The sequence below is a fragment of the Strix aluco genome, chromosome 7 (assembly GCF_031877795.1).
Source record: "Strix aluco isolate bStrAlu1 chromosome 7, bStrAlu1.hap1, whole genome shotgun sequence".
Classification (NCBI taxonomy): domain Eukaryota; kingdom Metazoa; phylum Chordata; class Aves; order Strigiformes; family Strigidae; genus Strix; species Strix aluco.
This window is the reverse complement of record NC_133937.1, coordinates 13,390,733-13,405,135: the sequence shown is the minus strand read 5'-3', so window position 1 is coordinate 13,405,135 and position 14,403 is coordinate 13,390,733. Positions and strand designations below refer to the sequence as shown.

Here is a 14,403-nt window from a genome sequence, read left to right as displayed (position 1 = left end):
TAGAGAGGAAATGGATTTTGACTGTGGGATAAGGAAAAGCATCTGAGAGTCCTGATGTGCCTCCATGTGACCTAAAAAGTAGTTCTGAATTGTTAGAATTTCCACCAAAAAAAAGACATTCAGAGTTCTTTTTGGCTCTAAATCTTAATTGGTTTGATTTTTCAAATGCCTTGAGCAATCAGTGTGATATCAAGTGCCACCAAGGTCAGTGAGGTTGCTTATGGTGTCATGTACTGCCCAGGGGTTGATAGGCTGCTAACCTTGCAGTTGCACACTGTGAGTGTGATTCCATTTTCTGGAGTAGAGGCCAGCTGTCAAAATGAATGTTTTTGTTACGTGCACAAATGGGGATCTGAATAAGATTATTAAGGGGTTTTGCTGTTGAATTTGTTTTTCCTTCTCCTGGAAAAATAAGGCAGTATTAGATGCAGGCAGAGGCATCTTTCTTGCCATTTTCCTTCTCTCTCAAAATGTTCTTTTACACTTCTAATTTGTGAAAACACTTTTGGACTCTGAGAAGTACAAAAATATGTCCATGTAAATATGAGAAATAGGATGATAGTCAGTAAAAGACCCAGGGGTACAAAGCAGTAATTAAGATAGCACATCAAGATGCATCAGACTAGTTCACTACTTTCTAAATTCAATGTGATAATTACAGAGAAGGATCGTCAAGGATCCTCTGGGCTAGTATTGAAAGAGATACAAAGATTAGATCACTATCTGTGAGAGAGAATATAAAGTCCAGGCCTTTATACTGCTGACCTTTAATCCAGCAGATGCTGACCTACCACATTTGCTGTCAACTGACACTGTAAGATAGGTGGGGCAGTGTATATGCTGCCTGACCAACAGCCAGCACTTTGCAGCAGCGTCACTAAGGGTCGGTGCCAGTTGCATTTTGACACCTCAAAAACTCTTTGACCTGCAGAGATTCTGCCAATAGTTTTGCTGCCAAACTGATTGATGCCAATGTCAAGCTTACTGAGGTCATCAAACAAAGCCCTAACACTGGCAGGTATTTTGCTTCACACACATTTCACTGGTAGGGCAAGGGAACGGGAGAGTGGAGACTGCAGTGTGCAAGTCAGCTATACTTAAACTCTTTTGCAAGCAGTACTTGTCTACCTGCACCACAGCAGTCATTCTCCAACTTGACTTTCTAGTTTTGGAGGGTTCCTACCAATGCTGATGGTGAATTCTGCAGCAGTGAGTTAACATATATTTAAGCCGTATCCTACGTTTATAACTCTCCCCCCTTCTTGGTTTTTAATATGGGGCATGTGTTTGGTTCTTGCATGTCTACATTCTAGTAATAAGTGAAAAAATTAATTTGTAAACATAAGGGGATAATTTGAAATTGATTTCTGTACTTTTGGTTGCTGTTGGTTGTTTCCATGCTGGTAAATAGGAACTATGAGACTGCTACATGTCTTACAAAGTAATTTTATACCATATGCTCTGTGCTTGCAGATAAAGTTGCTGTAATCAGTGATAGCAAGTGTATTACTTTGCGTAACATCAATGTGAGTTATAATTGATGTCTAGCAGTTTGGAAACAGCTCTTATCAAGAACGTACAAAGATTATAGCACAATCATTGGTGGTTTAAATAGTCTCACAGAGATTGTCTGGTGCTTCCTATTGGGTATCTGACAGTTCTTAACATATGTAGGTTGACACTTTTGTTACAAAGCAAACTTCAGTTACTCATTTCTAAAAATGTGTTCAAAACCATTAAGTGTTTGCCTTCAGCACAATCAGGACCATGTCATTCATTCAGGGGCTTGTTAAAGGAATGCGAGCATTCAAAATAGAAAATTCATTCCAAAGGCTGCTGCAGCTGTGTATGCCACTCCATCCCTTGTACACTTGGTAGAAAAGGAGTTTAATATTATTATTTTGTGTATGTTCCTGTTACCATATCTTCCCTTTTTGCCACCAGTGGCTGCTCATATCTGTATTTATTTAATGTGTTATCATAATGATGTAGTGCATAAGCTCTTTGGTGTTTGTCTCTACTCCTGCCTCTTTTGTGTCTGGGATCTTGGGGCTGAACCTCATACTGACTCCTAAGAAACCTGGCCTGGAAACCCTAACCAGATTCTAGGTCAGTGGGCTTGGTCAAATGTTGGTATATACATACTAAAATCTTTAAGAGATGATGTATTACATGGATAAATGGAATGGGATAAGAAAACATAAAAGATAGGAAAAAAGCTAGTATTATGTCCTATTTGCAGAGGGAGCACCAAGACCCATCTTGGAGAGTATTTGACAGAGGTAGGAATTACAGCTGTGTACCAAAGTTAGTAGACCAGTGCCCACAGTCCTATCATCTTTTTTAATAATAATAACGGATCATTAACCAAGCCTGGAAGTGTTTGATGCCCTAATTTGGGAAGGACCTATGGTTTATGAGCCATGGCTTTGAGTGTGTCTCTTGTGCTTGTCAAACGCTACATGAGGGATTAGGCAGTGGCTGCTAAAGGTGCCAAAGGTAATCCTGCTTTAGGAACAATTCACATGCCCTTAATATTCCTGCTCTGAGCTGGAACAAAGGAGCCCCAGGAGTTGTATCTTCTCCTGAGTTGATGACACCTGCCACCTTGAGTTGCAAAGGTCTAGCCAACCTAGAAATCAAAGCCTCCCAAGAGAACACTTCTGTTCTACTTTAAGCTCTTTTCTCTTTCCTTTCCTCTTAGAATCGCTTCCTTTTTTTCATTTTATGTTTCCTTGTCTGCAGTTCTCATTTATTTCAACTTTCTATGTCTTTGCCTCTTTTGGTGGCTCGTTTGATATATATGATTGGTAATATAGATCATGTATTTTCCCCTCTCTGATTACTTATGGGATGTTTTCAGACTTGAACATCAATAACTTTTTTTAACTAAACATTATTCTAAATTCTAATTAATTCATTTAATAAAAATCTGACCATTCCTGGATGTTTTAGTAAATAGCTAGGGTTTACTATGATAATTGTGTATAACAGCGAATAATATAACTACACAGAAAAGTGTCATTTTGTAGAAATACTGTTATTTTTTGTGAAGCCAGATATGTGATTAATTTTTGGAACTAGAATAATTGTTAACTGGATGTAACATGACTTCTTTTTTCTTCATTAATCAGAAGTGCTTTTAGAACATGTATTTCTGTCACTTACCTTATAAAGTATATAAAACTGTTAACAATATTTTTTCCAGTAGAGTATGGCTATTCAACAAGATATTAAGGTCAAATGCTTGTTCAGTTTTTATTCAGACTTTAGTGAGGCAGAATTGTAATTTATGTCAGTCTAAGATTTTTTTTTTTTTTTCTGTTAAGCAATTTAGCTAAAGACTGGTTCTAAATTGCAGATATTTGTCCCTAGTTACCAAGTTTTGGCTCTATCCTCTCACTATAGTTCACAGCCTATACTTCCCAGAAAACCAAGCATAATCATTGTTTGTTGACTCTTCAGAGACAATTTAGCACTGCTTTTCTACAGTACTTCTGGATGTGAAGTGAAAGAACATTTAATTTGCCTGACATGCACCTCTGCCATTCAAGATGGATGCAATCAGCTGAGCAGCTGACAGGCTGCAGTCCTACATTTGTACTTATAATTTTTTAATCTAAAGACTCTAGGTTTTGAAAAAATGGCTTGGTTCCCTTTGCAACCTACTGGCTAATTAATCATGGTTACAGAGTGCTGTTGCAGGCAGCTTCTTACAACGTTTGATTAATAATAAGTGCTGAAATAGGGAATGTGTTACAGTGAGCAGGCTCACATCTGGCAAGTCATCATGGCTACTTGCTGCTCTGCACTGTAAGCAGTTTTTCCCCCAAAAATGTGTTGACCTGATTTTATGCTGTTAAATTCTTGAGTTATAGTTACTACCTTGTAGTGTACATCATATGTCCAATTCACAGTTTGAGACTGTGAGATGCAGACATAAACTGAGACTGCTGTGCAGGCATTTAGAGATCTCTCAGCTCACCAACTATTTTTTTTTCTTTTTTAAGCAAAATGTTTTAAGTATCAGATGGGCAAATTTGTCAGTGACTGCAAATTTTGTCCACATCTAATCAGCAGTGCAATTATTTTTAAACAAATGCTTCTGAATTTAAAAGAAGATTCTGAATTCTGAATTTTATGTGATTAAATATTTAAGGAAAAAGTTGAGCTAAAATAGTTCATTGAATTAGAGTGCCAGAACACTGCTCTCAGGGAAAATGTGGTCCCATTTTTTTCTCGGCTGAGAGAGGTTAGGTACTTCCACAAGCAAATGGTCTTTTTGTGGATTCATCATCTTTTTATTTCCCTAGACTTCCAATCAAGCTCTTCTTGTGTGGATCTCCCATATTTTTAATTGTGAACCGTTTCTCTCTGTATATCATATAGCAAAACAAATTATTGCAGAACATACATGTTCCTTAAAAAAAAAAAAAAAAAAGCCAACAAAGAAAACCCCAAAACCACCAACCACACCAAAACAAAAAAAATTCCACTTTTTTTTTTGAGTCCTTTCTACATCTACACTAAGGCAAAACTAGGAATGGCAAGTGACTAGCATTAAAGAAAAATGTTTTGATAGTACCTGACAGGCATCTGTGTAACAGTTACATCACAGAAAATTATAATACAAAAATAAATCAAGAATCTCCTGAAACACCTAAGCAAGGACTAAATACATCATAATTTCCAGCATAAACTTTATGAGACTATCTTTCAGGTGTTTAAAGACAGAAACTACATCACAGGTACTTTAGATTGCTTGATGGATGTACTTTTGAGACATTAAATGTTTAAATTCTTATTATAGGTTGAATTGCTTGCAAAGTACAATTGAATATATTCCAGATTACTAAGGGGGGTTTTGTTTTGAGAGAGGAGAAGATTATACTTGATACCCCTTTAAATTAGGGCTGAGACTTAGCCTGCCAGAGTACGTTACTTCATTTTCAGTAGTTAAGTTTTAGCCTAATGAAAACTGGAAGGAAGGGGTCATGGTACCACAACAGCAGACTATCTGTTTGCATAATGTGCTGTGATAAACTTTGAAATCTGTCACTATTTATGTATGTGCATATTAATTGTTAATTATGCCAACATTCATGATGGTAAACTTGTTACCCATTTTACCATCTGTGCTTCTTATTGTTTATTTCTTTTTTTTCCCCCTAATATCGCTGCAATAAGGAAAACTTGACTTGGAGTTAGAAAAGAATTTGTACCACCTTTCTCTGTGAGCCATGGAGGGAAGGATTGGCATGATGTCAATATGAGTGCTAGTAATCAATTGTGAGTCATTTCATGATATATAATGAGAGTTTTCCTTGTCCTCAATTCAGAGCTATTTTCAGTACTGACTCAGAATGGTCTAACACCAAGATTTATAATCAGCTTTCATCCCTTCCTGTTGTTTCCATTGGGGTATATTATCTTAACCATAAAAGCAGTAAAATAGTCATTTGTAAAAGCAAAGCTATCCTGGTAATCATGCTGAATTGTTCTGATAGCCCATGTCAATGGAAGAAAACATGTGACTGAATAGTACTGCAGCACTGTAAAAATTAGGTCTCCGGCAAGATTAATAGGATGCTTATAGCAAAGGTGGTTCCTTCCAGATGGGCCAGACCAAACAGCATTAAGACATTTTATACTTGTTCGATCTTGACAACTCAACCCTGATATCACTGAAGTTTTAAAATTTAATGAACATAAATGTTACTATCTATACAAGTATATAGTCTAAAATAGCGAAGGCTTTCTTACCACCCCACCTTCCATGAACCAACACTTTAATGACTCAGATATGTCTGTTTATATGACATAACAGGACTTGGACTATATTTTTATATGATAAAAGATAGTTCCTCTTAGGTGGAAACAATATAAAATCTAAATATGCAAGATTGGGACTGAAGTATAGGAAGGGGTAAACTGTTCTTTATCACAATACAAGAGTGTTGGAAAAGCTACTGTAGTCTTTGTCTCTGGAGTGCCCTGTCCTTCTTGAAACATAGCCTGCAAAAGGTCGCTTTTAATTTCCTGAATTGGGCTAAGAACAGAGCAACAATATAAAAGAAGTAAAATATATTAGCAGAACTCATGAAATTAGTACAATAAGCATATATGCAAGTTTATATACATCTCTGCTGCCATATTCAGTATCTATCTGTATCTGCAAATATTTCAAAGCTAAGATACTCACAGACAGAAGCTGCTGGTGCTTAAAGGTGCAGGATGTAAAATCCCTGTTAGGGCTGAAAAGCCTCCCTGGGATCAGGAACTGTAATCCAATCATGTAATAGGATTGATATAAATATAATCCTATTAGTAATCCATGTGCTTGCATGTCAGAATGAACAGTGAATAAAGGCTGGAAGATGTTTGGGTCATGTTGCTCTTTCAAAACAGAAAATCAATGTGCACCATTGTAATATACACTGATTTAAAAGGCGAATTTTGGTGTAGGCAGCAACTTCATGCTATAAATTAATTTTGCTAAAGGTTCTGAGCTGTCAGTTGTTGGGGTTTTTTTTTCCCCTCTCTTTTTTCTCTTCCAGCAATGTTAAAAATGAAGGCTGAAATGATTTAGTTTTCAATAAACCTCATTGTCCATGATAGATGCAAAACAACAAATGATACCATATGAAGTAAACCCCTGTATCGTTTCAGAAGGGAGAAATCATCTATGTGTAAAATAGCATTGTATGCAGCTGATATGAATAAAGCTGAATGGCTCATGACATGTAATTAGCACAGTTATAGTATATTAATCCCTTAACAATGTAAAAGCCAGCAACCATTTGTTGAAAGCCAAGTATATATATGGTGAATGACCTGGATTGCTGAGTCTCTTGAATTGCAGTCATGAAGAACTTGGCAAATTAAGTGCCTTTGACCTTTCCTGACACATTAAGCTTGCAAAGAAGACACTGCAAACATTTTATGCAAATATCATGCCAAAGAAGTGCTGGTAGGAGCTTTTTTTGGCTCACTTCTTGTCAGTCTTGAGGTAGGAGACACCCAAAAAAGGAACTGCACTCCACAATTTTTCTAGTTTTGAACCCTGAACCAAGATAAAAGTATTACAGTAGGCCAACAAATCTCCTTTTCATTTCTCAAAACACACCAGGTACCACATTCCTTCATGTAGCTGATTTTGTTTCAGAAGTAGTGCTAAATGCATTTTTGCATACGGTGTAAGGTAGGAAGTTTTGTTCTGTTTGTCTATGTGGTATAGCTATCAACTATGTTAATCTGACTTTGGTGAACAGACTTATAAACTATGCCCTCATAAGCGAGCATGTATGCAAACATATTTATATGTGCAAATGTTATTTTAATTATAATTAAATAAGTAGGAAGTTAGACTGGATTATCTGCTCATCCCTTGACATGGTGTTTCCAGTTCAGGATCTGCAAAGCCTTGTGGGTAATCTTTGCGCTACTGCCACCCAGGAGATACCTCAGTGCTGTCTTCAGGAGCAATGTGTATTCCAAGTGGGAAAACATTTAAATTACTATCCTATCAGCATATCAGTATCTGATAAACCAGGAGCAAAAAGAACTGTAAAAAAAATCAAGGTGCGTGCCACTTGAACATCTAGAGGTGTATCAGTCTGTACTCTGTTGACTAGAAGAGTTTTTTCCAGCTTTGGTCTAAGTAGTGAGATACTCTGCAAAGATTGCTAGATGTTGGGAATGTGCATTAGTTACGTTGCTATCTGGGGTTACTGTGATTTCAGTATGTATCTTCTCTACTCAGATTTAATACAGTAGAAAGAGACAATCCCTCATTAAAAAAGGTCAATAGTCTAAGTAGACAAACAATTTATATTCTTTCTAAAGGTAATAGGAAAGGGAATAAAGGAAAAGAGGCAGAGAAATGCTTGGAATTTAGTTCATGTCTTTTGAATCCCAGACAAATACTTATGATCTCAAGACTCTCAGGTCCCTAGAATTTGATTTCTCTAGAAAAATTTCATTTAGTAGGTTCCCATTTTATACTTTCATCCTGAAGCAGCCTATTTTGCATCATTACAATATGGACATAGAGAAATTAATTTTGTGGGTGGGCTATTGGAGGAAATGGTTGTCTGGTTTTAAGTGTGGTTTATGTTAAAGGCTAATATTAGGTCAATATGCAGTATTTCACAAATTTCACACCTTTTCTAAACCTAGTTGAGGAGGAACTCATTGCGGTTTGTCCTCATCATTCTTGAATTATCTCCTGATATAAGTATATGATTTATCAGTGGTGACAGATGCTGCCTTGGCTTTGCAGTTCCTGTTATGTTAATGGGTCATAGTTTGGTGGAAAACAGCTTTTCTCAAATGGCCTGTCCTTGTTCAACAGCACTGAATTATTGTTGCACTAGCTTTAGTTTCTTCTTATAATTAACTTTCAAATGTGCTGTAGGAACATAAGGAGCAAACAAACTCATTTTACAGCAACCTGTAAATGAAACAATTTCCAAAACAAAACTGACAGTTAATACCAAGCAGTAGTGCAACTTGCTGCCACTAGAGAGAGTCATGTAATGAATTACCCATGAACATGAAATATTGATGAATAACTAACATTACCTCACTTCATTCTCTTCATATATACTGTGCACAAACGTGTCTAGAATAAGGGCGGGAGAAGGGAACAGAACAGCTTTCAAAGTTTACTGACAAAGTTTACTTTCTTATCTCCTTTAACTATTTTCTTGTGTTTTCTGATTAGTCATGCAGGTTACTTATCAGTGCCTGATTACTACTTTTATGTAGTTTACCATTTTTTTGATGATGTGATCTATTCTAAGATCTGTTCTAATTAATCTTTTAAAAATAACAGTGTTCAACATCTCCATGCTCCTAATCCAAGTCTTTGTAGACATTACTAGTGGAGGTCTACATTGTATGGTGTATCACAAAGAAACTAATTTAAAAGTTTATTTCTTTTAAGTAGCAATGAGTGGTACTGGAAAAAAATGTTCCTATTAAGCTCCTTTTATAATCATACACTATGGATAACTATAATGTAGTACCGAACCATATGCTTTCATTATATTTACTTGTGTTGCAAAATGTTCAGCCTTTAGTGCTTTAAGAAAAATTATTTATGCAGGTCAGAGCTACAAAAATCTTGGTTTTTAACCTCAAGTTTATTTAGAGCATCTATCCTTGTAAATGTGGCTAGATAACAACCGTTTCCTACGAAGCAAAATTGTTATTTTAACCCCTATTTTAAAAAATCTTTAGGGTAAAGCTATTTTGTAACCATAATCTTTTTTAGTCAAACACTGATGATGTACTAGTGTATCTGAGATCAAAACCATACATTTTGCAACATGCCATAATTTTTTATGCATAAATGTTGGCTGTACAAATACAGGAAACTATCATAATTGTAATAACTGAAAAATAGTATTTAGCTTATGCATAGAGCTCTTGAAATCCATGCAGTTATACATTTTCCTTTCTATTAAAACTGAGATGTCTGAGGCACAAAGAAGCATGGCTTGTTCCAGGTGGCCTATCAATGCAGTGAAAGAACTAATTGAGCCCTATGCCCTGGAGACCCAGTGTGTTAATGCTTCCATGATTTGGATAATAGAAATTTATCAGAAAAGGAAAATTGAAAGAAGATACATTTTTACAATGTTTATCACTTTATTTTCTAGCATTATGAGCTTTATGATGCTCCCATGAAGGTCATTGCATAGGGGCATCTGGGGAAACCTTGGGGTTAGAGAGAATGATGGATGATAGGGCTTCTCACAGTAAACAGTTGCAAAGACTTTTTAGAGTGTTTTTTGGAGAAAAGCAAAAGAGAAACCATACATGGACAAATCTTGCCTTAAAAAAAATCCAAAACCAAACAAACCAACCTTAAAAAACACCAAACAAAGAAAAAAACCCACAAGGCAGCAGGACCTGGGTATTGCAAAGAAATCTTGGCTCCATCAACAAGACAAGAAAAACACTAAACCTTAGGAAGCACTTCCATAATAATAGAAGTATTTATGACTTAGGATGATTCTTCTAGAAGGAAAAATGATCCCACAAGCATGTGATATTGTTTGTGATCACACACACAGTTTCTGTATAATGCCAGTTCTCTTTTCTAGATGCTATGCTACACACAAATTGGCAGCTATTTTTAATGGGGTTCAAGCAAGTGTGACGTTAAGACTAGAAATAAAAGCAGTGAGAAGAATATCAGTTTCAGAGATCAGGAAGAAACACATCTCAGTTTGATCAATTATAGTGTTAATTTTTCTGCATTAACAAGACTCAACTTTTTACTACTGGACCAGGAACATGGTGTAAAACTGCTAACTGATTAAGGCTGTGCTGGATTGTGGTTACCATTATCGGTGGCTTTTATGTGAGGGTTGGGTTTGAGGTTTTTCTTTTTCTTTCTTTTGGTTTACTATTTCAAATGAGGGAATTATTGGATTAGTGTTTCCTATTTTATTGATGTTAGGATGTTCTTTCTGTTCCAGCAAGCTTTTACATTTTAAGAAACCAGCAGGTCTGAAAGCTCTATTCCTTGAACAAATTACGCTGAGGTTTTCCTCTACTGCCACTGATAGCAGTTGTTTAAAAAATAAGTAGAGATAAATAAAAAGCCCTTTGACCAAATCAATACTTAGATAAGAGATATTTATGCACCTTTTAATTTAATTTACATAGGGCCAGATTTATCTTCCTTGAGAAACCAATCCTATGTTTAGAAGGCGGCAGCCTGCAAGCATATGGTGCTCTGCTAAATGTGTTGGACACAGGATTTAGCTTCATGTTTCAAAAACATGTCCATATAATTACAGGTCAGCTCTACAGAGGGTAACATCATAATTAAAATTTCAAAAAGATCAGGCCTACCTAAGTCCTAAAATTGATGATCTTGTTTGACAAAAGATAAAACAGAAATGCTAGGGTAATCTGTGCTCTAATCTAAATTCTACCTACTGCAGTAGAAGGAATAGGAAAAGGCTTTGTAGAAAAGGGGAGATATTACCTCACTATTTAGAAACAGATGATTGGGTTGATTTGTTGCAATTTTATTAGACTGTCATACTGTTGATTTTTTACCTATAAAGATCTGGAGGAAAAGTTAAGTCCTACTAATGGGAACATAAATACCATCTGATAGCTAGCGCAGTAGCATTAACTGGGAATTGTTTTTAAAGCTGAGGCTTGACCCTTTGAGTTGCTGAATGTTCAAAACTCCCATGAACTGTACTGAAAACATTTCTGTCTAATCAACTTCAATCATGTGGGGGTCTCAATAACTGCTTTCTATGACTGACATTTTGTGTAATCTGTGTTCATGACTGATTTCAACCAGGAGTTGAATTTACTCAACATCCCTTTTCACTGATGAATGTGTAGTAAACCCCCAAATCACTTCTAATAAAATGCCCTTTGAATGTGAATTATAAACCATGGGATTGTGAAACATAGAGAAACAGCTGGTCAAAGACAAACCATTTGGGAACATTATTGAAATGTTTCACTGATTTTATTTATATATTTATTTAATCTTCTCAGTATTCATCTGTACACACTGGAAGTTTAGAATTTTTTTTAGACATCTTATTTAAATTCCTTTGCTTTTGCCTTTTTTATTCCATCTTTTTATAAATTTACACTGGCTGGCTTCCCTCTAGCATGGACTCCTGCATCAAATTGCTGAAGCAGTTTCTCCACTAAATGCATAGAAACTAGTAAATCCAGACATCCTTACAGTATCTTCAAAATATGATAAAATAGCCATCTTCACAATATGTCTAGCTTTTGTCCCATTTGTGTTATGGTTACAATAATGAACTCATCTGCTTGAGAAGCTTGGTTGGTTTTTGCTCATTATTTCAGATAACTTCTGCACTCTGTGCTGACAGATAGAAACAAGTTGTTAGTACTGAAGTTGCATGTATGCAGTAAAAAAAAAAAAAAATTAATTCCCCTTTATATGTTTGATTTTTTTTTTCCCCCCCACTTAAGAGGTTAACACCCAGAGATGAATTTAATACTTTGTGGCATGTCAATGTGACTAGATTGTGAGGAGTGAAGTCATTTAGAAAAGTTCTTTGTGAAAGTAATTTTTCAAACCTGAGATTGATATCTACAGAGTGAGATATTTTTCAGTTTAGATCATAACATAATTTGGTAACAATCTGGGGGTTTTTTTGTTACTGGCTCAGCTAAAATGAAATAAAAGATGAACCTATGCAATGAATTCACAGCAATTAATTCACTGATAATCTACACAATACTAGAAATTAAATCAATTGTAACTGTTTATTCTTCTCTCCCCCTCCCACCAGCTCCAAATCCCTCTTATCCATTATGCAGCCTAAAAATCTTCTTATCAGATCTCAGGGTTGTACTCCCAATTCAGACCTGGTATGAATGTTCTTTGCAACTTTCCACTCAGTTTCTCTCTTCTGTCAGTCTCTCACAGATTCCCAAGCATTTAAAAAATAATAGCTATGAAATTCCCCTGAAATTCCCCAAGAAGTTTTAATAGAGGTCATAGATACCTGGCATCTAAAAAAAGGATTTTTCCTTGTGGTGCTAGTCAAATCAGTATTTGCTGAATACATACCAAAGATAAGTAGTATGTTTGTTACTTTTTTTTTTTTTTAACATGTCAACAAAATGATGCTTTAAATTCTCTGTTTCACTTCACTCTATTTCCGCTGGGTATTTCCAATGGGGATTGCATGACCACTTACAGAATTATGTTATACATGTAAAAGACAGCCTGATTTATTTGTAGAAGAGGTACTAGAAAAATCAGAGATAACAGGTAACATTTTTATACCAAGGAAAAGCTAATTTCCTGGTGTCACAGAGGAGCCTGGACCTGATAAGGATGTTATGTGCTGGTAGCTGAGTAGTTCTTGGGCATTACGACATATGTGATACTGATGGTGAAAGAAAAACCTGTGTGGAAGATAGCTTAATTTGATTACATAGTTAGGCATTCTCCCATTTTTTTTAGACAATAGATGAAGAAAATATTTTTTAATACGTAAATTGATTTTAAAGTATCTTTCCTGTCTTTCACTGATGTTTTTTTGCATACCTGAAGGATTACAGATTAAATGAAATAAAAAATTACAAAGTTAATCTGATACCCTTTATTTGGGAAATCTAATAATTTATAAAAACATTAAGATATTAATTAACTAAATAGCAAAACACATCTCTGAAGAGGTATGACTGAACCATCCAACAGCTGGCTATCAAAAGATATGATGAGGTTTTGACATACCCAAATCATAATCAATTGTAGTTCACATAATTACATCTGGATTTTCTACAGATTTTGATATGCAAAGCTCCATTTTAGTTAATGGTTGGTAGTTCTTTAGAGGAAAGTATATATCACTGGGTTTACCTTCTGTCAAAACACACTTCTCACTGGCTCGGTATTTATGAGACTCTAAAGTGTGCAGCATAGTCTGTCTTTAATCCATTGCAATTCATGCATATCGTTGATGCTCAATGTCATGATTCTATGGGAATATAAGATCATGTATTAAGTGATGAAGTAGTGGTCAATTAAGAATATACTTGAACTGAGTTTAGGCTAAGTTTGTGTTTAGAATTTACAGTCATGTAATTAGTAATCAAAACCTTTGCCTTCAAATTCAACTGTCTCGAGGCAGTTTCTGATGAGCTCTGTTTAGACACCTTTAACAATAAGCAGAAAATTGTCTTTCCAGCTGACGTGTTGTAAATTAGGGCAGAGTAACACTCATCTGTCATCTATGGTGGTTTGATCAAAGTATGTTTTAGAGAGCAATACAGGGAAACCTTAATCGTTGTGTTACATGCTCATTACTGTGGTGGTGGTGAGTATGGTGACACATTAACCAAGCTGTGTTTGGTTCCACTTTGCTGTGGAACAGGGATTTCAGGGATCTCTTTTTAGTAAGGAAAAATTAATATATAGTGGGCTGTTAGCATAGCATACTGTTACCCAGCCATCATTATTTGGGAGCCCACTACATGCAAAGCAGCCTTTGATTGGAGGGTTCAGAAAAATAGCCATGATTTGGGGAAGTTTTCCAGTGATCAAACTGACATGAGTTAACAAGAGTGGCAGACTGCAGAAGAATGAATCTATAACTTTAGTTTTTCCATGTAAGCTGTTTTCCTCTATTCAGTGTGACTCAAAATATACGAGATTAAACTCAACAGACAAAAGATTCTGTCAGGTTACTTAGTCTTTTGACTGAAAATGGGAAATATTTTCAGAACTGTGATGGAATCTTTTGCCAAAACAAGTATAAAATTTTCAGAAAATGCCAGTGCCTTGACTTAAAACTTTACCATTTTCACTAAAGTTTGTCTTTCACTTATGTCCATCATCCAATCTGTCACAATTATAAGCATTTGCACCAC

The 14,403-nt window shown here is 35.7% G+C and overlaps 1 protein-coding gene across 1 annotated transcript in view; it reads right to left on the bottom strand.

The window, feature by feature from the left end:
• The window catches only part of RASGEF1A (RasGEF domain family member 1A), a 174,286-nt gene that overhangs the window by 117,370 nt on the left and 42,513 nt on the right, over positions 1-14,403 (bottom strand). The gene's annotated exons all lie outside the window — the stretch shown is intronic.